Source organism: Chelonia mydas, chromosome 7 (assembly GCF_015237465.2).
Source record: "Chelonia mydas isolate rCheMyd1 chromosome 7, rCheMyd1.pri.v2, whole genome shotgun sequence".
Classification (NCBI taxonomy): Eukaryota; Metazoa; Chordata; order Testudines; family Cheloniidae; genus Chelonia; species Chelonia mydas.
In genome coordinates, this window is record NC_057853.1 from 32,988,439 (window position 1) to 33,016,233 (window position 27,795).

General features: G+C 51.2%; 1 long non-coding RNA gene and 1 other non-coding gene across 2 annotated transcripts; one reads left to right on the forward strand and one right to left on the reverse strand.

The window, feature by feature from the left end:
• Window positions 1–10,017: 10,017 nt before the first annotated feature.
• Window positions 10,018–15,976, forward strand: LOC114018744. Its single transcript, XR_005226324.2, has 3 exons — window positions 10,018–10,182; window positions 14,637–14,758; window positions 14,847–15,976. It is a non-coding gene; the product is annotated as an uncharacterized LOC114018744 (long non-coding RNA).
• Window positions 15,977–17,076: 1,100 nt separating this feature from the next.
• On the reverse strand, window positions 17,077–17,267 carry LOC119566880. The gene has a single exon (XR_005226353.1). It is a non-coding gene; the product is annotated as a U2 spliceosomal RNA (small nuclear RNA).
• Window positions 17,268–27,795: the final 10,528 nt, after the last annotated feature.

Genomic DNA, 27,795 nt, shown 5'->3' on the forward strand with positions numbered 1-27,795 from the left:
TTAATAAAAGACTCTTTCTTGAAACCAACTGTCCCGTGGAGGAGTCAAGAATGGCAGGGACCAGAGAAAAGTCCCCTTGGCTGCTGGGACTGATAGCTGCCTTACCCACATGTGCTGCGAACATGGAGGTGCAGAACCTGGGAAAGGACCTTTGTTCTTGTTGATTACAGGGATGATTTGACAGGTTATAAATTGGGCCTTTTCTCAGTAGACCTGAGTGGTGAGGAGAAACTTCCCCCTTGGGCAGCTTATTCCACAATTGCCCATGCTGAGGCTTCTTGCACCTTCCTGTCAAACAGCTGGTACTGGCCACGGTTGGAGACAGGGAAAGTGGAATTCAGGGACTGATGGTCTGATGGCAGAACAAAACCTTTTTACCATTTTTGGGTAAAGTCAAAATAGCAGCATGGAGGACGGAGACTTGGGAGCCCCCTCCAGGAACCCTCTCTAAAGAATCCAGAGGACGAACTGGTTTGAAAGCTTATCTCTCTCACCAGCGGAAGTTGAGCCAATAAAAGGTGATGATATCTCACCCAGCTTGTCTGTCTCATATTCTGGGACCAAGACCGCTACAACAACACTGCAAACAACAATGCAGCATTTTATTTTTTGTTGCCCTGCCCCTCCCACGAGAGAAAAAAGACACAGCTCTTTGGAGCATGGGCTCCCTCTCAATGTGTATCTATTCCGGGGTTGGCACAATGGCTCTGTAACCTCAATGGGTGTCCCTGGTGTTACTGTGCTGTAAGTAATAGCCACGCTCCAACCCCTAATGCTGCTCTTCTACCTCTTTCCTGCCCCAGGCTTGCAGATCTGGAAGCCCTGGTGCTGCAGAGCGCCTTCCCCTCCTGCTGTGCTGCCTGCCCGCCCTGAGTCAGGCCATGTCTACACTTACAAGCTTACAGCCGCACAGCTGTACCGATACACCTGCGCCACCGTCCGAGTGCTCGTGTAGCCGCGTTCTGCCGATGGGAGAGAGCTCGCCCGTCGACTCAACGAGCAGCAGTAGCCATGTCGAGTGCGTCTCCCGCTGACAGCGCTGTGCACATGAGCACTTATGTCGGCAAAACGTATGTTTTTTTCACACCCCTGAGCAACAAAAGTTTTGCCGACATAAGTGCAAGTGGAGACAGGGCCACGGGGCGCGATGGGGATGTCCAGATGTAGAAATCTAAAATTAACATATACACTTAGACCAACGCTGGTCTTTGTCAGCCGCCACAAGTGTGAAAATACTTCCCTCCGAGCTAGTGGCCAGGAGCAGCTAACAGGAGTTTTGCGAGGGAGTTCTCCAGGGGACGCAGGAGCGACTACGTGACCTTCGGGTAAGTGTGTTGTCTTTAGGGCGTGTGTTTGTGGTGTGTTCCTGCTTGACTGATGTATATAGTGTGGTCTGTTTGTTTGGAGCACCCGCGTGCTGACCTGCTAGGCAAGTGGCCTGCTAGGCAAGGCTGAGAGCTTCTTAATGAGGCTTTGATCCCTTAAGCCCTTTAGCATCTATCAACCCTTAACGAGGAGGTGGGGCTACTCAGGGAGAACAGGGTTTAAAAATACTGCTCCTAACCGACCAGAGGAACTAGTGGACAGGAGCAGCTAACAGGATTTTTGTGAGGGAGTTCTCCAGGTGACAGAGGAGTGACTATGTGACCCTTGGGATGAGTTTGTTGTCTGTCGTGTGTGTGTGGGGGGTGCTTGCTGCTTGACTGACGTACATAGTTGTGACAGGATCCCTGGGGTGCAACCTGGGACTGTGGAAGCACTCTGCCCCCTTTTCTAACTAGCCTGGGTTGTCTCTCACAATGCCTTACTGGTGGCAAGCAGCAAGCCCCTCCAGGTGCTGTTACTACTCAGTACAACCGCATGTGGAGCCCCGCACCCAGCTATACTGCATGAATGCTCCCAGAGCCACTCTTGAATCACACAGAGAAAGGCACCAGCCAAATCCCCCCAGCTTCCAGCACTATACCTCAGGAATATACCGTCTTGCACTGCTCAAGACCCTTGAGCAATGCAAGTTTATTACTTGGTTCACCACTTCATCAATGGACATGCCCCAGCCTTTGTGACCTGAGCAGATTTACCAAGCACTTCAGGCAAACTCGCTGGTAAAGATAAACAGTAAAACATCTTTATGATTACAAAAGATAGATTGTAAGTGATAGGCAAAAAGTCAGAGTAGTTACCAAAAGAAAACAAAAGATAAGCAAACAGTCTAAACTCTCAACCTATAGACTGGGTGACATCTAGATTAAGCAGTTTTTTCTCACTCCACTGGATATTGCAGGTTGGTCACAGTCTTTCATACGCAGGCTTTTCCTCTTAGCCTCAGGACAATCTCTTCAGCTCCAGCTTTCTCGTTGCCTTAGTGTAGGTAGGGGAGAAGAGAAAGGATGAAGCATGTGGCCACTATGTTGTGTTTTATACCCTTGCTCCTGTGCTTGGAGAACACAAGTTCTGGCATGTCTGGAGGGCATTGCTGAGTCACCAGGCAAGGTAGAGCACTTCCCCTGGTGTGGCATTGTGCAAATGAGTCTTTGCATTGTAGCTTCCTTGCTGGACAATGGCTATTAATGATTGTTTGATACCCACCATGATGTTGGTTAGCTCCTTTGTTCTTGTCTCTGGGGATCTAATATCTGGGCAGTTTCCCAGCATATTTTAGCGACAACCAGATAACAGGTTTCAGAGTAGCAGCTGTGTTAGTCTGTATTTGCAAAAAGAAAAGGAGTACTTGTGGCACCTTAGAGACTAACAAATTTATTTGAGCATAAGCTTTCGTGAGCTACAGCTCACTTCATCGGATTTGTTAGTCTCTAAGGTGCCACAAGTACTCCTTTTCTTTTTGCGAACCAGATAACACAATCTCATAACTTCATATGCACTAATGATATACTTATTTAGATAGAACAATGGCTTTCAGCAGATCATAACCTTTCCCCAGTACCTCATCTGGCATGCTTTAGATGAAATATCATAATTATATATACATGATGAATATGGGCGTTACAGGGCGCTCCCCCCGAGATATTGTGACATTCTATAGTGTGCTCTGTTTGGTTGGGGCACTGTATGCTGAGCCTAGGAACCTGCTAGGCAAGGCTGAGAGCTTCTTAACCAGGCTTGGACCCCCAAGCCCTTTAGCGCTCATCACCCCTTAACGAGGGGGGCGGGGCTAACTCAGGGAGAACAGGGCTTTAAAAAACCCGTTCCTGAGCAACCAGAGGAGCTAGTGAACAGAAGCAGCTAATAGGGGAGTTTTGTTGGGGGGGAGGGGGGAGGGGAGATGCACTTAATTAACGTTCTTTAAACTTAAGGCAATAAACAGCCCCGATTAAAAACAACAATAAAGGAAACAGCTGCAGGAGTAAAAAGAGAATGCAGGCAGAAGTCCAGCCACAGAGTGGGGGCTGTCCAGTTTATTGCACTGAATGCAGCATGTATGATTATCTGCCCAATGGGTGGGTGGCGTATGTGTGCATTCAGTGCAAGGAGCTCCTGGCCCTCAAAAGAGACCGTGTATGGGCTTTGGAGGCCAGAGTGGCTGACCTGGAGGAGGTAAGAGAGACAGAGAGGTACATAGATGAGACATTCCGGGACACAGTAGAATGCTCCCACCCCCAGTCTGACAGCCCCTGTGCTGTTGAAGAGGATGAAAGTCTCAGGGAAGGAGAACATCCAAGTGGAGCAGAGGGACATGATCCCATATTTGGGACCCTCCTCCCAGATGATGTCATGGTATCCTGTCATACTGAGGATATGATGTCATACCGAGGATACCCCTCTGGGGGAGGGAACTCCAGTTATTAGGAAGAGACAGGTAATAGTAATGGGGGATTCGATCACTCGAAACATAGATAGCTGGGTTTGCGATGACTGGGAGAACTGCATGGTGACTTGCCTGCCTGGTGCAAAGGTTGCAGGTCTCTCGAGACATCTAGATAAACGTATGCGTAGTGCTGAGGAGGAGCCGGTGGCTGTGGTACATGTAGGTCCCAATGACATAGGGAAGGCTAGGAGAGAGGCCCTGGAGGCTAAATGTAGGCTGCCAGGTAAGAGATTGAAGTCCAGGACCACCTCCAAGGTAGCATTCTCTGAATGCTTCCAGTTCCATGCGCAGGGCCAGTCAGACAGGCAGAATTGCAGAGTCTCAATGCGTGGCTGAAACAATGGTGTAGGGAGGAGGGGTTTAGATTTATTAGGAACTGGAAAGCCTTTTGGGAAATGGGGAGCCTATACAGGAAGGATGGGCTCCACTTAAACCAGAATGGAACAGGATGGCTGGCATGTCAAATTAAAAAGGTCGTAGAGCAGTTTTTAAACTAAGGGCTAGGGGAAAGCGGACAGGTGCAGAGGAGCATGTGGTTCGGACAGAGACATCCCTTAGGGCAGTGTTTCTCAACCAGGGCTACGTGTACTCCTGGGGGTACGCCGAGGTCTTCCAGGGTTTACATCAACTCGTCTAGATATTTGCCTAGTTTCACAGCAGGTTACATAAAAAGCACTAACAAAGTCAGTACGAACTAAAATTTCCTACAGACAATGACTTGTTCATACTCCTCTCTCCACTATCCACAGAAATGTAAGCACAATATGTATATTCCAATTGATTTATTTTATGCTTATATGGTAAAAATGCAAAAGTCAGCACTTTGTACTGGGATGCTTTTGTATTTTGATGTCTGATTTTGTAAGCAAGTACTTTTTACGTGAGGTGAAACTTGAGGGTACACAAGACAAATCAGACCCCTGAAAGGGGTACAGTAGTCTGGAAAGGGTTGAGAGCCAGTGCTTTAGGGGAGGCTCTATTAATGGAAATTCTCTATATCCAAGTAAGGAGGAAAGGATGGAATATGATCAAATATGGGTAGGATCCGATGAGAAACGGTGAAATGAAAGAGTTCCATTCAATTACATCACATAATGGCAGACAGCCAAAATGTGACCATTTTTTAAAGTGCTTATGTACAAATACTAGAAGTCTAAATACTAAGATGGGTGAACTAGGGTGCCTCCTATTAAATGAGGATATAGATATAACAGGCATCACAGAAACTTGGGGGAATGAGGATAATCACTGGGACACAGCAATACCAGGGTACAAAATATATCGGAAGGACAGAACTGGTCACGCTGGTGGGAGAGCGGTGCTATATGTGAAAGAGAGCACGGAGTCAAATGAAGTAAAAATCTTAAATTAACCAAACTGTACCATAGAATCTCTATGGATAGTAATCCCATGCTTGGATAAAAAGAATATAGCGGTAGAGACATACTACGGATCACCTGACCAGGATGGTGATCGTGACTGTGAAATGCTCGGGGAGATTAAAGAGGCTATAAAAATAAAAACCTCAGTAATAATGGGGGATTTCAACTATCCCCATATTGACTGGGTACATGTCATCTCAGGATGGGATGCAGAGAGAAAGTTTCTTAACACCATAAATGACTATTTCTTGGAGCAGCTAGTCCTGGAACCCCTAAGAGGAGAGGTAATTCTTGATTTAGTCCTAAGTGGAACACAGGATCTGGACTGCTTCAAAAAACAGTGACTATAACATAAAATTTAACATCCCGGGGGGGGGGGGGAAGAAGAGGGGGAGAAACCACAGCAGCCCACCACGGTGGCATTTAATTTCAGAAAGGGGAACTACACAAAGGAGGTTAATTAAACAGAAATTAAAAGGTACAGTGCCAAAAGTGAAATCCCTACAAGCTGCATGGAAACTTTTTAAAGACACCCTATGGAGGCTAAATTTAAATGTATATCCCAGATTAAAAAACACAGTAAGGGAACCAAAAAATTGCCATTGTAGCTAAATAACAAAGTAAAAGAAGCAGTTAGAGGCAAAAAGGCATCCTTTTAAAAAGTGGAAGTTAAAGCCTATTGAGGAAAATAGAAACTCTGGCAAGTGAAGCGTAAAAATATAATTAGGAAGGCCAAAAAAGAATTTGAAGAAGAGTTAGCCAAAGACTCAAAAAGTAACAGCAAAAGAAATGTTTTTAAGTACATCAGAAGCGGGAAGCCTGCTAAACAACGAGTGGGGCTACTGGACAATCGAGATGCTAAAGGTGCACTCAAGAATGATAAGGCCATTGCGGAGAAACTAAATGAATTCTTTGCATCAGTCTTCATGGCTGAGGATATGAGGGAGGTTCCCAAATCTGAGCCATTCTTTTTAGGTGACAAATCGGAGGAAGTGTCCCAGATTGAGGTGTCATTGGAGGAGGTTTTGGAACAAATTGATAAATTAAACAGCAATAAGTCACCAGAACCAGATGGTATTCACCCAAGAGTTCTGAAGGAACTCAGATGTGAAATTGCAGAACTGCTAACTGTGGTATGTAACCTATCACTTAAATCAGCTTCTGTACTAGATGACCGGAGGTTGGCTCATGTGATGCCAATTTTCAGAAAAGGCTCCAGAGGCGATCCTGGCAATTACAGGCCAGCAAGCCTAACTTCAGTACCAAACAAATTGTAAAGAACAGAATTATCAGACACCTAGATGAACACGATTTGTAAAGGGAAATCATGCCTCACCAATCTACCAGAATTCTTTGAGGGGCTCAACAAGCATGTGGACAAGGGTGATCCAGTGGATATAGTGTACTTAGATTTTCAGAAAGCCTTTGACAAGGTCCCTCATCAAAGGCTCTGAAGCAAAGTAAGCTGTCATGGGATAGGAGGGAAGGTCCTCTCTTGGATCAGTAACTGGTTAAAAGATAGGAAACAAAGGGTAGGAACAAATGGTCAGTTTTCAGGATGAAGAGAGGTAAATAGTGGTGTCCCCCAGGGGTCTGTACTGGGACCAGTATTGGTCAACATATTCATAAATGATCTGGAAAAAGGGGTAAACAATGAGGCGGCAAAATCTGCAGATGATACAAAACTACTCAAGATAGTTAAGTCCAAAGCAGACTGCAAAGAGTCACAAAGGGTTTCTCTCAAAACTGGGTAACAAAATTGCAGATGAAATTCTATATTGATAAATGCAAAGTAATGCACATTGGAAAACATAATCCCAGCTACATATACAAAATCATGGAGTCTAAATGAGCTGTTACCTGGAATCACTGAGAGCTGGGTTATGTAATAGAGCCTCAGAACTCAACCTTTATATTGTGGCTGAAGACAGTAGTGGCTGTGAGAGATGCTGTCCTGGAGGAGCAGTACTAACTTCTGACTGCAAACCATGAGTGGAGGACAGCAGGAGGAAAAGGAGGGAAGTGGTGTGCTAAAGGAATATTTGTTCATAGGACTGTCAGATCTGCAGGTGGGGAAACTGAGGCAAAGATTGTTGGCCAACGTACTGTGGAAGTGGGGATTTTGCTTAGTATTCATTCACCATGCAGTTGATTTACTGTTTCCTACATTAATGCTGTTCCTTTTCTCTCCTAAGTTTTCTTTGTTTCGTACACAGTTACTGAGGACTTGCGAGAGAAGATTTGCCTGTTAAGGGTGCCTAAGGAGGGGGATTTAGTTTTCCCCAGGCTTCTTGGTGGCCAGCGTGTTTGTTAATTTCACGCGGAACCTCTAGATATTTCAACCAGGTCCTTGCTGCTACTGACAACACCTGGCAGAAGGGGGCCCTTAGTAATTGGTCTCTATGGAACGATCACAGGACTTCAAGGGAGTATGTATGACTGTTTTCTATCATTTAATTAAAACTAGAGCTTTCATTTGGGCCTAATTCTGTTAAATAGATTGAATAGTTATATCGTTAATTTTCCTTCTGCCACCAAAGCTCTCATTAAAGCCATGGGGAGCCTGAAATGCAAAAGTATCATGGGCCTGAATGCCCTGTGACTTCAAAGTTAGTTTTATGCTGAGGGGCTCTCATAGGCAAAAACTCAAAATTGCTGTCAAGTCAAGTTATTTGTCTGGTTTTCTGTTTCTAGACAGAACAGTAGAAAATGGTGACTATTTGCAGGACCAAATTGATGTAATTTATTTTTAAATTGCGACTTTGGCTTTTTTACAGAAATAGCAGCAAACTGCTCTTCTACTAACTCTTGTCAAAGGTTCTAGTTTTGCTTGATCAGGTTAGTTCAGTTCAGTGGCGACTGTGCGGTTTTGTCCTGGCGTAACTCCAGTGTCCAATTTAATGCATGTGTCCAGTTGATTCCTTTCTGGAGTGTACATTGTCCCAGACTCTTAAACAAGAAGTTTTAAATACTGAAATGCAGCCTGGAAATAATGTCCAGATACACCTTGAACTTGAACTTGGAGTTGCTTGAAATACCTGCTGGCTTGGAACCTTTGAGCTTGCAGTCGCTTGATAATACCAACGGAACTGATGAACAGTGTGGAAGGGGAGAGCTCAGGAAATGTTCCTGTCTGCCCAACCATCAGTGCCACTATCCAAAGTATTACTTCCAAAGTACCTGCAGATTTACGATCTCAGCTGTGGGCTCTGCACCATTGTGCACAGAGGCCCTGTTCCCTCCCTGCCTCGATGGTTATTCTCTGGCTGCATTAATTGTGTTCCAGTAGGGTGTGGAGCTCTGTGGGGCCGTGACCGCAGTTGCCCCACAGGGCAGAGCCCAGGTGGCGGTGCTGGCCCAAGAAAGAGAAACCCTCCTGCATGGTGGAGAAAGAAGCCAGGATGTTCTGAGCCCCTTGGCTGAAGGCTGGACAGTGCAGGACACGATGCTGCATGGCAGCGGAGGGAGACTGGACTCTGGGTGAGAGATAGTATGCGGGAAAATAAACAGTGAATGGGGGCCTCTTGTCCTATGCAAGGATCTCTTATGTTGACCCTAGGGAGAGGTCTCTTCCCCCATCCCATAGATGGATTCTCACCCACCCCAGTCCCACTATTCCTGTGCACTTGCAGATGACCTTGCTCAGAATCCTCTATGACAGTACAGGTGGGCCTGAAGCATCCATGCTTTCCCCTATAGAGGGATTCTCAGCCCTCCCCAGTCCCTACACACGAGTACCTGTAGAGTCCCCCTGCTTCCCCGCAGAGGGAGGGTGGGGTCCTTAGCTTTTCCGAGCTAAAGGATCACCCTGCATAGAGCCACCTGGTGCCCACCAATATCCCCTGTGCAGCCCCCGAAACAGGGGTCTCTATAGTCCCTTTGCTGCCACCGGGTGGCCCCCTGGCGGGAGAGGCGCACGCGCAGTAGGTTCCGACAGCCCCTTCACAGGCGCGGCCCGCACGAAACCCGGCGGCATCCCCTCGCCCTTGTCGAGCCAGAGGCATGCTGAGCTCCTATTGGTCCGGGCGGCGGAGGGGCGGAGCAGAACACACCAGTCGCGAGCCCGGCCGTGCGTTTAGAACCAGGGTGAGGCGGGTGCGAGTCGGCCTCCCGCTGGGCTCGCTACGCCCCGTTCGCAGCGAGGGGAGAGGAGCGCTGGGAGGGGTCAGACCAATTGATCCGCTCCCCGGGCTGCGCGCCCTCTGAGCCCCGCCAGGTGGCTGAGCCCGGTCGACCCGGCCTCAGACCCCGCCACCCCTCCGCGCCAGTTGGCTGAGCCCGGGCGACCCGCCCTCAGACCCCGCCCCCCCTCCGCGCCAGGTGGCTGAGCCCCGGGCTACCCGCCCTCTGAGCCCCGCCCCCCCCCGCCAGGTGGCTGAGCCCGGGCGACCCGCCCTCAGACCCCGCCCCCCCTCCGCGCCAGGTGGCTGAGCCCGGGCTACCCGCCCTCAGACCCCGCCCCCCCCCGCCAGGTGGCTGAGCCCCGGGCTACCCGCCCTCTGAGCCCCGCCCCCCCCGCCAGGTGGCTGAGCCCCGGGCTACCCGCCCTCTGAGCCCCGCCCCCCCCGCCAGGTGGCTGAGCCCGGGCTACCCGCCCTCTGAGCCCCGCCCCCCCCGCCAGGTGGCTGAGCCCCGGGCTACCCGCCCTCTGAGCCCCGCCCCCCCCCGCCAGGTGGCTGAGCCCGGGCTACCCGCCCTCTGAGCCCCGCCCCCCCCGCCAGGTGGCTGAGCCCCGGGCTACCCGCCCTCAGACCCCGCCCCCCCCGCCAGGTGGCTGAGCCGCGGGCTACCCGCCCTGTGAGGAGGCCCCGCCTCCCCAGTGGGCGCCGGCGCTCTGGCTGACCAGACCCCTCTGTCTCCAGCGAGAGACGCGCTCCGCGCTGCGGGGACAGAGCCTGGCCACAGGGTCCCGGCCTGGGGCTCGGTCCCGGGGGAGCCGCTTTGGCCGTTGGAATTCTGCCTTCGGAGCAGGAGGTAGGTGAGGTCCCAGCTGCCATTGGACCAACTTCCCGGGGGGAGACACGCGGTGGAGCGCGCACCTCTCGCTACCTGCCGCCCGGACCTGCCCGTGCCGGGGGGGACAATGGAAAAGTTTGGCTGGCAGACTCTTCTCCCCCCCACTCCCCCCCCAGCGGAAAGCAGCGGCCTCCCAGCTGTTGCTCCTACTTGGGGGGCGCAGCTCGGAGGCGCCGGTTGCTGGGGGAGGGGGGGGCGAGCATGTGGCCGAGCGGTGCCAGCAAACCCTGGCAGAAATCTGGGGGCACCTGACCGTAACTCGTCCCCCATCACCTCTGCTGGCATCGCTCGGGGAGGTGGGTGAAGGGCAGCGGCGGGAGAGCCGCCGCTCCGCGGAGTGGCCAGGCTGAAGTGCTGCCGCGGGGCAGCTGCAGCGGCTCCGTGTGGAGATCGGGGAGGCCGGACCGGACGCCGGTGTGACTTGAGGGGCTCAGAATTCGCTCTGTTTTCCTTCCGATGTGAAGGCGAATAAGGAACTAAACCCTGTTACCTGATCACAGGTCCTGGGTTGTCTGTAATCCTGGGACTGCCATAAGGAATCCAGGTAAACCGCAATCGGTCGAGGTACTTATCTGGCCCCCGCCGCCGCAGTCTCTGTGCACCTCGTGATTCTACCCCTGCAATGCTTGTGGGGTAGGGGAGTGTTGTTCTTCGTTGATAGGGGCCCTGGGAAGTTAAATGAGGAGCCCAGGGTCACCTAGGGAACTTGGCCCAGATTCTTAAAGGTATTTAGGCACTTAACTCGCATTGAAATCAGTGGGAGTTAAGCATCTAAACACCTTTGAGGTCAGATCTGGGCCTCTGTGGTTGAGTTAGGAATAGAACCAAGGACTTCCCAGGCTCAGTTCAGTACCCTAGCCACTAGACCTTCCTTTTCTCCCGCTTGAAATGAAGCCAGCAGTTACACTGGGCTCCCCCCTGCTAACTTTTATACATGTGCATGTTTTTTCAGTCGCACATGGATCATGGGTGTGATTTAAATCCACAGTCTTCAGATCCACAGCCAAGACCTGTCCTGCTTAACTACAGGCATAAACTACCCAAGGATACAGGTCCCAGTTCCTCCTTCTATTGGTGGTGTCCTGGAAATGAGCTGATCTGTCCCTGCTACCTCTACTTTATGGCTGTTGTGGCCTCCCAAGAGCTGGTGGGGAAAGGGGAGGCGCCTGGGGCGTTATTTAGGTTGGGATTCTCCCTATGGGGATGAGGTAATTCAGTCTTTGGCAGCAGGGGAGTAGCGGCAGGAGCTCTGAAAGACGATGATCCTGGTGAGTGCCCACCGAGATGTGTGGAAAGGGGACTATTCTGGCTGTAGTTGGTGGGACGTGTCTATTGTTTGTTAAGCTCCTGTGTCTGTCTCATTTATGGCTAATTTTAGCCCTTCCCTTTGGGTGATTTAGGTTTCCTTTTTGGGGGGAGGGGCGGACAGAGAGAAGTGTGCCAAGAATAAATGGTTAGTGCCAACAGTGTATTTCGCATTGGCAAAAGTAAACAAGAGTAGGGCCAGGTGCACGCTACAGACTTACATCGGCATAACTGCGTTGCTCAGGGATGTGAAAAATCCGCTGCAGCCGTGCCACGAACAGGCGCGCAGCGTAGCTGCTGTTTGTCTGCAGGAGAGAGCTCTCCTGCAGACCCAGCAATTCCACCCCCAAGGAGCAGCAGCAGCTCCTGCACACACCCCGCTGTTCACGCAGGCGCTTTTCATAGTTAAACTTCTGTTTTTCCGGAGCGTGGGTGGGTTTTTTTGTTTTTTTAACACCCCAGAAAGACAAGTTCCAGAGTAGACAAAGCCTCGGAGTTTCACTCCTTGCTAAGTACAAGGTGGAGTAGATTGTTTAGCGTAGTTTGTTTAGCGTAGTTAGCGCATTTCAAGGGACCCTTCAAGGTGAAGTGGCCTGCTAACACTCCTCCGGTCACAGAAAAGAAAGCAAAGGGGCAGAGGAGAAAGCAGTTGGGGGAGGCTGTTAGTGGTTTACAGATTGTAGTAAATAAACCATCGACCCAGTATCTTTGTTCGGTCCAGGATTTTTAGTGTCTAGCAAAGTTATGAATTTCTACTCCCAGGCCCCTCTTTTTGAAAATGTTGTGCAGGTTTCCTTTGAGGATGAGGGCTGATAGATCACATACAAGAGTGATTGTTCTGTGAGAAGTGCTCACCCACAGATGATGTGGAGTTCTTGTCCTTTCATTTTCCTGTTCATTTGTGAGCATAGTGATTCTCTGGTTTCACCCACATAGTTGTTGTTGGGGCATTTAGTGCACTGGATGAGGTAAACCACATGTTGTGATTGGAATTGGCATGTGTAGGACCCGTGGATCTTGAAAGGTGTGTTGTGGAGTGTGTTGATCATTGTAGCAGTGGAGATGTGTCTGCAGGTTTTGTGTCTGGCGCTGCAGTGAGTTGGTGTGTCCTGGTCTGTGGGGAGCTCGCTTCTGATGATGAGCTTGGAGAGATTAGGGGTTGTTTTGAAGGCCAGAAGTGGGGGTTCAGGAAAGATTTCTATCAGGATGGGGTTTCTATCAAGTATGGGTTTTAGTTGTTACCCCATATGGGTTGCGGTGTAGGGTGTAGTAGGTGACCACTAGGGGTGTGCGGTCGGTGGGGGTTTTATTTCTGTATTGAAGCACGTTTCCTTGGTGTATCTGGGTGGCCCACTCCGTGATGCGATGTACTTCTCTGGTGGGGTGTCCCCCTTTGGCGAAGGCGGTTTTGCGTGTGTTAAGGTGCCTGTCCCGGACTGTCTCCTCAGAGCATATTCTGTGGTATCTGAGTGCCTGCCAGTAGACAACAGATTGCTTGGTGTGTTTTGGGGTGATTTCCGGATCTGTGAAGATAGGTGCGGTGGTCTGTGGGTTTCCAAGCGTTGGCAAACCCTGTCCTCTGTGTGTACTTGCTTGTCCAAAGGGGAGTGGGTGGGGTGGCACCTGTGGGTTTCGGAGTTCAGAGAATATCCGGTGTGTGGGGCTCTTGGCACCTTGCAGGATCAAGGCCTTTGAGTGTATTTGTAATGTAAGGAGAGCGTTCTTGTTGGTCAGAGGGACATTTTTGCAGGTTATCAAATGGAACACTTCTGTGTAGACCTGAGTAATGGGGTTGGGGGGAGGGGGAGAAACTTACCTGTGGGCAACTTATTCCACCGTTGCCCATTCTGGGGCTTCTCCCACCTTTCTGTCGACAGCTGGTACTGGCCACAGTTGGAGACAGGGCTAGTGGAATTGCAGGGAATTCCTTTGTATGGTTTTTGTGTAAAGTCAAAGAAGCAGCTTGGAGGAAAGGGACCTGAGAGCCCTCTGTGGCTATTCGGCTGCAGAGAAGCCAGAGCACTGACTGGTTTCACTTCTCAGACGTTATTAGCAGGTAGCAAGGAATGTTTGAAAGCCATTCAACTGCATGCAAAGCTCAATAAAGACTCTTCTAGTTGTTCTCTGAACCTAAGTGGGAGCGGGACCACATGTTTGGGTTTCAGAGGGGTTGTTCTGTTTAGGGGACAACTGAACTATTTTGTTCTGAGGTAAAAGATCAGTGACTGGTGGGTGCCGGTGCCCTGCGTAACTATACAAGAAGATCACCACAGCATTTGCCCCCCCCCCCCCCCCCGTGCAGAAGGTGCTACTCACCTAATTTTTCTAACCTGGAAAAGTCTGATATCTAGTTTTATGTCCCCCTGCCCCGCTCAAAGGAGCCGGGGGAACAGACTAAGGTCTGTGGAGCAAAGGCTGCTTCTCAAGCTACGTCTGTGCTGTGCCTGACACGATGGATCCGTAACCTCAATTGGGTTCCCAGGTGCTACTGTGCTATTAATATTAATACTACTAATAATAAAGACTCCAACCCCGTAACTCTGCTCGCCTACCTCTTTCCTGCCTTTAGTCTTTGTTGTAGAACTTGAATCCTTGGTGCCACGGAGCTCCTTGTCCCCCACTGACTCTGGGAGGGGAAGATGCAGAAATCTAAAATTAACATATGCGCTTGGAACAACGCTGGTCTTTCAGACTCTGCAAGTGTGAGAATACTTCCCTTATCAATAGTGCTTTTCAACCAGTCATCTGGTATCAGTCCGGCTCCGTGAGATGGAACAGGATCTAGCTCCTGTCTTCGGTACTTAGTGGATCCCCATTACAATAGTATTTGAGCCCCTCGCAATCTGCAGGGCCTGGCTGTTGTTCCCTCTGTACAGGTGGGGAACTGAGGCACAGGGAAGCTAAGCGACTTACCGAAGGTAACAAAGGGAGTCTGTGGTGGAGCAGGGAATTGCACCCAGATCTCCTAAATCACAGGCCGGTGCCCCACCGCAGCTCTGCATCTTACAAAGAGAGACACCACACCCTAAGCCAACACACAGCTCAACTTTTTCTTTTTCTCTCCCTTTTCTCTCTCCCCCCCCCGCCCCCCCCTTCCCCACTGGTAGTTTCCCCGAGGGGAGGTACGCCGTTCCTGGAGGTACTGCAGTACCAGGTCGACGTGTGGCGTGGATGGAGCAAGCTCCTATTCCGTCTCCCTAGCAGAGCAGAGCTCAGTACATCTGGAAAGGTGCATATTTTGCACAATGGCATATGTTCCAGTTGTTTGTTCCTATCTCCTGAATCTACCACCCTGTGACTTTTTGTGTCGCATGCAGGAGAAGATCCCCATAACAGAAAAGAGAAGTCAGGTTCCGTTTCCACTGCCTTATCGTGTGATGTGCTGGAGAGCTGCTTATCCCTGTTCCTGCGCGGCATGCGCTCTGAATATAAGTCTGTCTCTGAGGAGATTAGAATCCAAAGAGCTTCTGAGGGGCAGGTCTGCTCTAGCTCTGTGGAGAAGAGACCGAGACTGTGAAGACTCTGGGGGTTCCCAGTTTGATATTTAAGTATTGAAAATGTGCCATTTATTGGGGAGGGGCTGTCATCTCAAAGGTTCCTTTGCCTTTCCCTCCCTTCCTTTCGCTGCCTCTCAGACAAGGTAAAGCTGCAACAATGGAGTCCTAGATTTTAAGGGCAGCAGGGACAATGGGATCATTTGATCTGACTGCCTGTGTAACACAGGTCATAGAATTTCATCCATTTCCCCCTGTACGGAGCCAAGTAACGTGTTGGACTACGTTGGCATGCAGGCCTGATGGCTGGAGAGAGGGAGAATACAACACTGCCCTCAGCAGTTTCTTCCAGTGGGGCACCAATGAACATGCCAAAGCTGTCACGTGGGAGCCCTGCAGCTTTAGGTGCTTGTCTACATGGGAATAGTTCCTGCCATGGCCGTAGCAGAATAGCTTTGGAAGGGGAGTAGTAATTTTTGGGAATAAAGTTGTTTTTATTTGGAACAGAGTGTCCGTGTCCAGGGGTTATACTGGAAGAGCTACAGAGCAGTGCTTACGCTGCTTCTAGGAGGCCAGTCAATTCCCCCATGTAGACAAGCCTTTAGACTGCAGGTTTTGTGGGTCCCAACAGCCAGCTCTGCTCAGTCTCCAGAGCTCACTTCGTTTTGGCAGCTTTCTCTTTCTCTCTCTCTCTCTCCCCCGTTGGGGCTGTGGAGCTCTGGCGCCACCTGCTGGTCCTGATTTCAAAGCTTGGTGGAAAAACAAAAAACTGCAAGGGAGGGGGAAACAACTCTCGAGCCACTGAGCCCTGGTCTAGACTTCCAGCGTATGTTGCTATAAAATGCATTCCCTGAGCGACGCATTATATCGACCTAGCCCCCCGCCCGCCCCCCGTGTAGACTGGTTTCTACTAGGGAGAGAGCTACCGCCTCTCTGGGAGGGGAAGCACCTATGCTGACGGGAGAAGCTCTTTCAGTGGCACAGGTAGCCTCTCCACTAAATGCTTCAGGGGCCCAGCTGCAGCGCTGTAAGTGTGAGCACCTGCCTGGGATAAATCAATTGCCACAAACCAGCCTTTCCCAGAAGAAACAAGGAGGAGTCCTGTGGCACCTTAGAGACGAAAACATTTATTTGGGCTCACTTCATCAGATGCAAGGAGTGAAAAATACAGTAGGCAGGTATAAATATACAGCACATGAAAAGATGGGGGGGCGGGGGGGGAGTCAGGGCTAACGAGGCCAATTCCCAACAGTTGACAAGCAGCTGTGAATATCAACAGAGGGGAAATTACTTGTTGTAGTGACCCAGCCACTCCCAGTCTTTATTCAGGCCTACCTAATTTGATGGTGTCAAGTTTGCAAATTCATTCCAGCAATGCAGTTTCTCGTTGACTCCTCCTTGTTTTGCTGATACAGACTCACAGGGCTACCCCTCTGAAACCTTTCACAGAAGAGTAACACTGAGCACTTCACAGCTGTAAAGCACGTCACAAACACTGCATAATGTGCACTCGTGGCAGAGGAAGTAAATAGTTTAATGTTCGCTCTGCAGAGCAATTTGAAAGGGGCAGCCACCTGAAGTGTCCTGTCCCAAGCCACATCGTGGGAACCAGAAGTTAAATATGAGTGTTTTGAACGTCTATTACAGAGGATTGGGGCCCCTGGGTGCAGTACCACACCTACTGCCTTCACTTGAGCTTACAAACCGAAACACATAGACCATCTGTTGGGTGGGGAGAAGAATAGGACCTGTCTATATAATCATAATGCAATTATTTTTTTATAATATTGAATGTCACATGTATATAAAGAAGTATCTCCCTGATAAACCCTTATTCATGCCTCCTCCTGTTGAAAGTACTCACTGCGCAAAGCAGAGTCCTAGCTTTTTAAATAATTCTCTAGTACACCTCTCCGGACTCACAAAATTACAACAGAAACTTTGATAAAAAAAGTAAAAGATTGAATGCTTGAGAATAAAACTGTTGTAAAGATCGGTTTAAATAGCAGAGTTCAACTGATTCTGTTTTTCAACCACCATAGTCTCCCCAGGGGAGAGGTGCACCGTTCCTGGAGGTACTGCAATACCAGGTCGATGCGTGGAGTGGATGGAGCAAGCTCCTATTCCATCTCCCTGTTCCAAAAATCCATTTAATATATAGTCCTCAGATAGAGGACGTATCAGATATTAAACTGATAAGAACAGATACTACACTTGATCTTAGCCAAAAGGCCGAGAAGCGATACTTTTTCGTTCAACTATTATGCAGCCCTCCCATTCCTACGTCTCTCTACATGACAGTGACAGATGCCACTGAGCGCCACTACCGCCATAGTAATTCTTTGACCACTTCAAATCTAATCCTACTTCCTTTGCCTTAGCGCTCCCTTTTTACCAGTCAAAGCAAACCGCCTCCTGCCTGAAAATTCAGCTTCCAAACGAATAAATTCCTCCAGCTTGTTAGCTGTCGCCTTGTCTCTCGTTTCTCTGCCTGAAAGATACTCTCTATTTGCATGAAGCCGGCCCCTTCGCTGCAACGTGCCGACGACATCGGGTTGCTAACCCTATCGTTGCAAGTTTAGACTCGGTGCCCTGCTCGCGCCCCCTGCAGCACACATGACTCAAGCAATTTTTTTTTTTTACATTCGTCGTTGATACAGCAAGCCCCGAAATGCCAGAACTGTCAACTGCCAAGCCTAGATGTCCTGGGGCTCAGCCCTGGGAAGCCCTGGCACGAATTAAGCCCTGATATTTAACCTGCTCAAGTGCCTGAGCCTGTACGCCCGACCCCAACAAGTCTGTAGTCCCAGCACAGAAGAGAGACAATTTAGAGAAAGAGGAAAGAGAGGTTTGTGTCTTGGTGTAAACGGCACAAGGGAGGATGGGAGGCTCTGCAAGATTATTGCTCTTTGCTCCACACAGCTGAGAGATGGCGGGCATTCTGCAGATAACCAGCAGGCTGTTACGGAGGGAGTGTCAGACCGGATCTGTACGTAAGCCGTCTGTGTCTTTTTGTTCTGTGTTGGAACCATGGGGGCCTCCTCCCTCACTAGGGCTCCCAGGCACTCAAGGAATAAATAAATAAGCAAAAACCAGTATTTTAGTACTCCACATAAAAGTAATTGAAACAGAGTTTGGGTTGCATTTCACCGAGGCTACGTCTACACGAGCACTGCTGTCAGTAAAACTTTTGTTGGTCAGGCGTGTGAAAAAAACACCGACCCCACCCCGACATACGTTTCCCAGACAGAAGCACCGGAGTGGCCAGCGCGGGGGCGGTGGGAGACGCGCGCCCGCCCTCACAGCTAGCGCCGCTCAGTGGAAAGGTCTCGGGGGCGCTCGAATCAGGTTGTCATTATCTTAACCTGCCTCCGCACTTTGCAAACACAGTCGTGTCTGACACGGTGTCACATTAGCTGACGTGCGCAAGAAAGAGAACTTTGGTTTTATTGCCTGGAAAAAAAATCAAGTCGGCAGCTGATTACCGCACATGGGCAGATGCACCAGGTTAAAAAGCCCTAACCCAAGACACAAGCTTGTGGACCGCGTCAACTTTAGGGCGCCAGCCCAATAAACCCACGTGCGGGCAGCGGGCTGAGCGGCGGGCGGCCGGGACCCGGCAGGCAGGAGCCTGCCCTTAAAACTCCTGCCCGCCCCGGCCCGCTCTTTTCCGCCCCCCACCCCAGTCCCCTGCCGCGGCAGGGCGAACAAGCTTGGTCCTGCCAGCTGCTGCGGCAGGGCAGGCAAGCTCCCCCCTCCCCCGCCTCTTCCCCCCCCCGCCTCCCCTCCCTCCCGGCCGCCGATCAGCGGATGGCCCTTGCCAGGGAGGGGGAGCCGCAGCGCGCTCCCTGCTCCGGGGAGGAGGCGGAAAAGAGTCGGGGACCGGGCCTTGGGGAAGCGGGGTTGGAATCAGGGCATACCCCCTCCAGCCCCCCGCCGTGAGCCCTCTGGGCAGGGGGCTGGGAGCACCCCTGTGACCCTAGCCCATGCCCCCAGCCCTCTGCTCTGACCCCTGCACCCCACCACGACCCCAGCCCTGACTCCAGCACCTTGCACACATACCCAGCCCCCCCCCCGTCCTGACTCCTGCACCCCCCTCACATGCCCCCAGCCCCCTGCCCTGACTTCTGCACCCCGCACACAGCCCCAGCCCCAGCGTGCCCTGACTCTTGCACCCCCCACATTCCCACCTGCACCCCTCGCACCAAATGGGAGCTGCCCAGGTAAGCACTCCACACCCAAACCTCCTGCCCCAACCCTGAGCCCCCTCCCTCATTCTAGCTCCTGGCCAGACCCTACACCCCAACCCCCAGCCTCCTCCTTCACCCCCAGCCCTGCCTGTGCTCAGTGCACTCCCACCCTCAGCTCAGTGCAGAGAGAGAGGAAGAGAATGGGCTTGAACCAGGGGGAAGGTAGGTACCCACTCTGTGTGGGCAGGGCCGGAAGCCCAGACCGGAAGCGGGCTGAGCGGGGCCAGCACCTGGGACCCGGGCTGGCAGGAGCCGGCGGACGGAACTCCAGACCGGCAGTGGGCTGAGTGGCAGCGGGCTGAGCCGCTCAGCCCACTGCCGGTCTGGGGTTCTGGCTGCCGGCCCCTTGCCAGCTGGGGTCCTGGCCGCAGGCCCTGCTCAGCCCCCTGCCGGTCTAGGTGAACGGAACCCCAGGCTGGCAGTGGGCTGAGCGGGCCGGCGGCATAAGATGAGCATTTTAAATGAAGCTTCTTAAACATTTTGAAAACCTTGTTTACTTTACGTACGTCAATAGTTTAATTATATAATATAGAGACTTATAGAGAGAGACCTTCTAGAAACGTTAACAAGTGTTACTGGCACGCGAAACCCTAAATTGAAGTGAGTAAATGAAGACTTGGCACACCACTTCTGAAAGGTTGCCGACCCCTCATCTAGGCCATTGAATTTTAAAGTTACTCACATACCTAAGTATCTACAAGAAAGAGGGATATTTAAACACCAACATTAGAAAAGTGAACCACCAAAAATATGGCCTGTGGGTTTTTGTTTTTAAACAGAATATTGCTTGGAAGATGGGAAACATTCATAGAATTGACAGGTTTCAGAGTAACAGCCGTGTTAGTCTTTATTCGCAAAAAGAAAAGGAGTACTTGTGGCACGTTAGAGACTAACCAATTTATTTGAGCATAAGCTTTCGTGAGCTACAGCTCACTTCATCGGATTTAAAAGCCCTGGGCCCTTTTAAATCGCCAGACCCGTGGGCAGCTGCCCCTTTTGCCCCCGCCCTACCCCAGGCTCCAGCTCATGGTTTGGGGTGGGGAAGCCCTCATATTAGGGTACTAGCAGAGCTGGGGAGGAAGAGAGTGTTCCCAGGAAGGGGAACTGACTCCATGGAGGGTTGTTTCATTTCTGAGCTTTCTTTCCAACTGCCTCTTAAAGCATTAGTGAGACAAGGGTGAGACAATATCTTGTATTGGACCAACCTCTGTTGGTGGGAGAGACAAGCTTTTGAGCGTACACAGAGCTGCTGTTCGGGTCTGGAAAAAACAACTCAGTGTGTCACTGCTAAGTAAAAGTGGAACAGATTGTTTAGCGTAGTTAACACATTTCAAGGGACCGTTCAAGGTGAAGTGGTCTGTTTGAGGAACAGAGGAGCAGAGGTAAACGTGGGCCGGTACAGCATACTGGTAAGAAGTGGCCGCCAGTACAGGCCCATACACAGCCTATGGCAGGGCTTTAACATCGCTGCCCCTTTTGTGCTGCCCTGCCCCAGGGCCGCTGGGGGGTAGGGCGGGGGCAAAAGGGGCAGCTGCCCATGGGTCTGGCGATTTAAAAGGGCCCAGGGCTCCCAGCCGCTACCGCAGCTACCGGAGCCCTGGGCGGCACAGGTCGGGCAGCGCTGAAGGGCTGGCTGGGGGAGGCTGACGCCCAGCCTCGCCCCTTCTGCCTGTGACCCCACCCCTTCCAGGGGCCCGGAGCCAGGCCCCTGTACCGGTAAGACTTTTAAGTTACTTTCACCCCTGCAGAGAGGAAAGCAGTTGCGGGAGGTTGTTAGTGGTTTACAGATTGTTGTAAATAAACAATAAATCTAATATCTTTATTCAGTCTATGATTTTTAGTGTCTAGCAAAGTTATGAATTTAAACTCCCAGGTCCATCTTTTGAAAGTGTTGTGCATGTTTCCTTTGAGGATGAGGGCTGATAGATCACATACAAAAGTGATTGCTCTGCGAGAAGTGCTCACGCATAGGTAATGTGGTGTTCTTGTCTTATTATCTTCTTGTATGAGTTCATTTGAGAGCATAGTGATTGCCTGGTTTCACCCACTGTTACACTGTGTACCTCAAAATAGCACCCTCTGACCCCCATATTCATCATTCATGCGTGGTTGTGATATTTCATAAGAAGCATGTCGTGTAACATATCATATGAAAGGTCACGATCTGCTGATACCCGCTGTTCTGTCCAAACATGTACATCATTAGTGTGTATGAAGTTATGGGATTTAGCTGTAGGGTTGTTACTGGTGCATACGCAGCTGCATAGGGCACGCCAGAATTTGGGGCACCACCGGGACCATAGATGCCACCTTCTCATCTTGCCGGGGGGTGCTCAATCCCCGCCTCTGCTCCAGGCCCCGCCCCCACTCCACCCCTTCCCCTAAGCCCTGCTCCCCCGCTTCCCCTCCCCCTAGTACGCCCGTCCCCGCTTCTCCCCCTCCCTCCCGGAACTTGAACGCCACAAATCAGCTGTTTGCGGCGCTCCAGAAGCACTGGGAGGGAGCGGGAGGAGTTGGTAAGCACGGGGCTGCCGGCGCACGAGAGGAGCGGGGGAAGGGCTGCAGAGTGGGGAGCTTGGTGCCCGTGGGTGTTCCGCACTCATTAAATTTTCCCCATGGGTGCTCCAGCCCCAGAGCACCCACCCACGGGGTCTGCGCCTATGACCGGGACAGCAGGTAAAAGCGGGTCGGCTCCCGCACACCCAGCCCGTGCTACAATCTCCTTACTCGGCAGAAGACAGGGGTCTTATTCACAGAGCCGAATGCACCGGCGTAGGAGCACCAGTTGCGCTGGCATAGGGGCACCAGTTGAATAATACTGCATAGGGCCCCATATATCCTAGAAGCAGGGAAACGTCAACGTCTGTTACATTGAGATATGCCAGATGCTACGGGTGGACCGGATATTTTTAGATGACCATATGAATACGCAGTGTATCTCTTTTTGTGTTCCTGGCTTGCTGAATGGGTTTCCTGTAGAATCTGGAATCATTAGAAGTTAGTTAGTCCAAATCCCTAGAACAAGTAAACAAGTCAGTAGAAATACCAGTTGTGTGGGGGAGTGCGTACTGTAGTTTTCACCTATATAGCGTCAAAGTTAAGTGTCAGCTATATAATTATAATGAGAATTATAGGCCCGCAAATCTTGATTGAGATCATGCCTGGAGCAGATCAGTCATCAGATGTTGCTTTTAAAAATGCCTTCAGGTAATGTCTACAGCTGTTGAACTTCAATCCAGGCACTTTATATATAAAAGCAAAACCTCAAAAAAAGGGAAATCTGGACAAAATCCTCAGAAGTTGAGGATCCAAAAATGAAGGTACTCAAAAATAAGTGGACGCTTGGCGGAATTGACAACAGTTGAATTCAAAGGGTGGGGAGTTAAATTCTAATGGGCCTTGACCCTGCAATTTGAGTTCAGCTGTTGGCCAATAATATTTCAGGGCAGCTGGGCAATTCTGCCAAGTGTCCACTTTTTTGGGGGTACCTTCATTTTTGGATGACCCACAAAGCTGGAACACATCCTCACTGTCCTTCCCAAACTGCATTTTGATCTGTTAACTTTTACTCCTGGGGCAATTCTGCACCACTGCGCAATGCAGAATTTCTGTAGAAATTAATGTTAGGTGCAGAATTTCCTTCCCCTTCCTCCCCCCAAGAAATGGGCTGCAGAGCCCTCCACTAGGGTGCACGGGACCCAGCAGAGCCCACCTTGCAAATAGAAGTCAGTGCCGGGGGAGGGAACTGCAGGGTTCTGGGCAGCAGAGGAGGGGGTGCGGGTGTCTGGGCTGGGGCGGCCCTGCAGCTGGGCTTTGTTGGGGTGGGGGTTTGAGAATCTGGGCTGGAGGTTGCCCTGCAGTTGGGCTCTGTGGGAAGAGGGTGTGGGTGCATGGCCCCCATGCTGGGCTCTGCTGGGGAGGGTGAAGAGAAACAGAAGCTGGTTTGTCATAGGGGTTTCCTTCCTGGGGGAATTTTTGTGTGCACCCACTGGTGCCACCCCACCCACTCCCCTTTGGACAAGCAAGTATACGCATAGGACAGTGTTTGCCAATGCTTGGCGCTTGGTACTGGGGTACTGCTGTGCCCTCTTAATTCTCAATTTGTGCTGTCACTAGCAAAGCATTGTGAGAATCAGCAAACCCCTCACCCAGCTGTATTGCTCTGAATGCTCCCAGAGCCACTCACAAATCACATAGATAAAAGCACCAGCCAATTCCTCCCAGCTTTACAGTCTAGAGCTGTACCGTCTTGCCCTGGTCAGAAGCCTGACCAGAGTATGTTTATTACCAGCCCACCCTTCCCTCAATGTGGAGAAGACATGCACTACTAGCCTTTGTAACCTGAGCTGAGATTTCCCAAGCACTTCAAGAAAAAAACACTGTTTTAGGTCAACTATAAAACAGCTTGATAAACTACAGAAAGATAGATTTTAAGTGATTACAAGTGGTAGGCATAAAAGGTCAGAGATAGTTACCAAAGAAAATAAAAGATAAGCACACAACCTTATTACACTAGGCAGTATTTAGATCAAACAATTTTCTCACCCCAATGACTGTTACAGTTCTTAATACACAAATTTCTCTCTTTAACTTGAGCGGTTCCCATTGTGCGGTGCTTGCACAATTGTCATTGAATTGTCAACCTCTTGATTAGTCCTCCCCTGTTGATTAATGGCCGTTTAACACCCTCCTGGGAGTGGTTCATCACCTAGCAGGAGAGACTCCCAAACTTATAACGTATTTCAGTAACAACCCTACAGCTAAATCCCATAACTTCATACACACTAATGATGTACATGTTTGGACAGAACAGCGGGTATCAGCAGATCGTGACCTTTCATATGATATGTTACACGACATGCTTCTTATGAAATATCACAACCACGCATGAATGATGAATATGGGGGTCAGAGGGTGCTATTTTGAGGTACACAGTGTAACAGTGGGTGAAACCAGGCAATCACTATGCTCTCAAATGAACTCATACAAGAAGATAATAAGACAAGAACACCACATTACCTATGCGTGAGCACTTCTCGCAGAGCAATCACTTTTGTATGTGATCTATCAGCCCTCATCCTCAAAGGAAACATGCACAACACTTTCAAAAGATGGACCTGGGAGTTTAAATTCATAACTTTGCTAGACACTAAAAATCATAGACTGAATAAAGATATTAGATTTATTGTTTATTTACAACAATCTGTAAACCACTAACAACCTCCCGCAACTGCTTTCCTCTCTGCAGGGGTGAAAGTAACTTAAAAGTCTTACCGGTACAGGGGCCTGGCTCCGGGCCCCTGGAAGGGGTGGGGTCACAGGCAGAAGGGGCGAGGCTGGGCGTCAGCCTCCCCCAGCCAGCCCTTCAGCGCTGCCCGACCTGTGCCGCCCAGGGCTCCGGTAGCTGCGGTAGCGGCTGGGAGCCCTGGGCCCTTTTAAATCGCCAGACCCATGGGCAGCTGCCCCTTTTGCCCCCGCCCTACCCCCCAGCGGCCCTGGGGCAGGGCAGCACAAAAGGGGCAGCGATGTTAAAGCCCTGCCATAGGCTGTGTATGGGCCTGTACTGGCGGCCACTTCTTACCAGTATGCTGTACCGGCCCACGTTTACCTCTGCTCCTCTGTTCCTCAAACAGACCACTTCACCTTGAACGGTCCCTTGAAATGTGTTAACTACGCTAAACAATCTGTTCCACTTTTACTTAGCAGTGACACACTGAGTTGTTTTTTCCAGACCCGAACAGCAGCTCTGTGTACGCTCAAAAGCTTGTCTCTCCCACCAACAGAGGTTGGTCCAATACAAGATATTGTCTCACCCTTGTCTCACTAATGCTTTAAGAGGCAGTTGGAAAGAAAGCTCAGAAATGAAACAACCCTCCATGGAGTCAGTTCCCCTTCCTGGGAACACTCTCTTCCTCCCCAGCTCTGCTAGTACCCTAATATGAGGGCTTCCCCACCCCAAACCATGAGCTGGAGCCTGGGGTAGGGCGGGGGCAAAAGGGGCAGCTGCCCACGGGTCTGGCGATTTAAAAGGGCCCAGGGCTTTTAAATCCGATGAAGTGAGCTGTAGCTCACGAAAGCTTATGCTCAAATAAATTGGTTAGTCTCTAACGTGCCACAAGTACTCCTTTTCTTTTTGCGAATAAAGACTAACACGGCTGTTACTCTGAAACCTGTCAATTCTATGAATGTTTCCCATCTTCCAAGCAATATTCTGTTTAAAAACAAAAACCCACAGGCCATATTTTTGGTGGTTCACTTTTCTAATGTTGGTGTTTAAATATCCCTCTTTCTTGTAGATACTTAGGTATGTGAGTAACTTTAAAATTCAATGGCCTAGATGAGGGGTCGGCAACCTTTCAGAAGTGGTGTGCCAAGTCTTCATTTACTCACTTCAATTTAGGGTTTCGCGTGCCAGTAACACTTGTTAACGTTTCTAGAAGGTCTCTCTCTATAAGTCTCTATATTATATAATTAAACTATTGACGTACGTAAAGTAAACAAGGTTTTCAAATGTTTAAGAAGCTTCATTTAAAATGCTCATCTTATGCCGCCGGCCCGCTCAGCCCACTGCCAGCCTGGGGTTCCGTTCACCTAGACCGGCAGGGGGCTGAGCAGGGCCTGCGGCCAGGACCCCAGCTGGCAAGGGGCCGGCAGCCAGAACCCCAGACCGGCAGTGGGCTGAGCGGCTCAGCCCGCTGCCACTCAGCCCACTGCCGGTCTGGAGTTCCGTCCGCCGGCTCCTGCCAGCCCGGGTCCCAGGTGCTGGCCCCGCTCAGCCCGCTTCCGGTCTGGGCTTCCGGCCCTGCCCACACAGAGTGGGTACCTACCTTCCCCCTGGTTCAAGCCCATTCTCTTCCTCTCTCTCTGCACTGAGCTGAGGGTGGGAGTGCACTGAGCACAGGCAGGGCTGGGGGTGAAGGAGGAGGCTGGGGGTTGGGGTGTAGGGTCTGGCCAGGAGCTAGAATGAGGGAGGGGGCTCAGGGTTGGGGCAGGAGGTTTGGGTGTGGAGTGCTTACCTGGGCAGCTCCCATTTGGTGCGAGGGGTGCAGGTGGGAATGTGGGGGGTGCAAGAGTCAGGGCACGCTGGGGCTGGGGCTGTGTGCGGGGTGCAGAAGTCAGGGCAGGGGGCTGGGGGCATGTGAGGGGGGTGCAGGAGTCAGGACGGGGGGGGGCTGGGTATGTGTGCAAGGTGCTGGAGTCAGGGCTGGGGTCGTGGTGGGGTGCAGGGGTCAGAGCAGAGGGCTGGGGGCATGGGCTAGGGTCACAGGGGTGCTCCCAGCCCCCTGCCCAGAGGGCTCACGGCGGGGGGCTGGAGGGGGTATGCCCTGATTCCAACCCCGCTTCCCCAAGGCCCGGTCCCCGACTCTTTTCCGCCTCCTCCCCGGAGCAGGGAGCGCGCTGCGGCTCCCCCTCCCTGGCAAGGGCCATCCGCTGATCGGCGGCCGGGAGGGAGGGGAGGCGGGGGGGGGGAAGAGGCGGGGGAGGGGGGAGCTTGCCTGCCCTGCCGCAGCAGCTGGCAGGACCAAGCTTGTTCGCCCTGCCGCGGCAGGGGACTGGGGTGGGGGGCGGAAAAGAGCGGGCCGGGGCGGGCAGGAGTTTTAAGGGCAGGCTCCTGCCTGCCGGGTCCCGGCCGCCCGCCGCTCAGCCCGCTGCCCGCACGTGGGTTTATTGGGCTGGCGCCCTAAAGTTGACGCGGTCCACAAGCTTGTGTCTTGGGTTAGGGCTTTTTAACCTGGTGCATCTGCCCATGTGCGGTAATCAGCTGCCGACTTGATTTTTTTTCCAGGCAATAAAACCAAAGTTCTCTTTCTTGCGCACGTCAGCTAATGTGACACCGTGTCAGACACGACTGTGTTTGCAAAGTGCGGAGGCAGGTTAAGATAATGACAACCTGATTCGAGCGCCCCCGAGACCTTTCCACTGAGCGGCGCTAGCTGTGAGGGCGGGCGCGCGTCTCCCACCGCCCCCGCGCTGGCCACTCCGGTGCTTCTGTCTGGGAAACGTATGTCGGGGTGGGGTCGGTGTTTTTTTCACACGCCTGACCAACAAAAGTTTTACTGACAGCAGTGCTCGTGTAGACGTAGCCTCGGTGAAATGCAACCCAAACTCTGTTTCAATTACTTTTATGTGGAGTACTAAAATACTGGTTTTTGCTTATTTATTTATTCCTTGAGTGCCTGGGAGCCCTAGTGAGGGAGGAGGCCCCCATGGTTCCAACACAGAACAAAAAGACACAGACGGCTTACGTACAGATCCGGTCTGACACTCCCTCCGTAACAGCCTGCTGGTTATCTGCAGAATGCCCGCCATCTCTCAGCTGTGTGGAGCAAAGAGCAATAATCTTGCAGAGCCTCCCATCCTCCCTTGTGCCGTTTACACCAAGACACAAACCTCTCTTTCCTCTTTCTCTAAATTGTCTCTCTTCTGTGCTGGGACTACAGACTTGTTGGGGTCGGGCGTACAGGCTCAGGCACTTGAGCAGGTTAAATATCAGGGCTTAATTCGTGCCAGGGCTTCCCAGG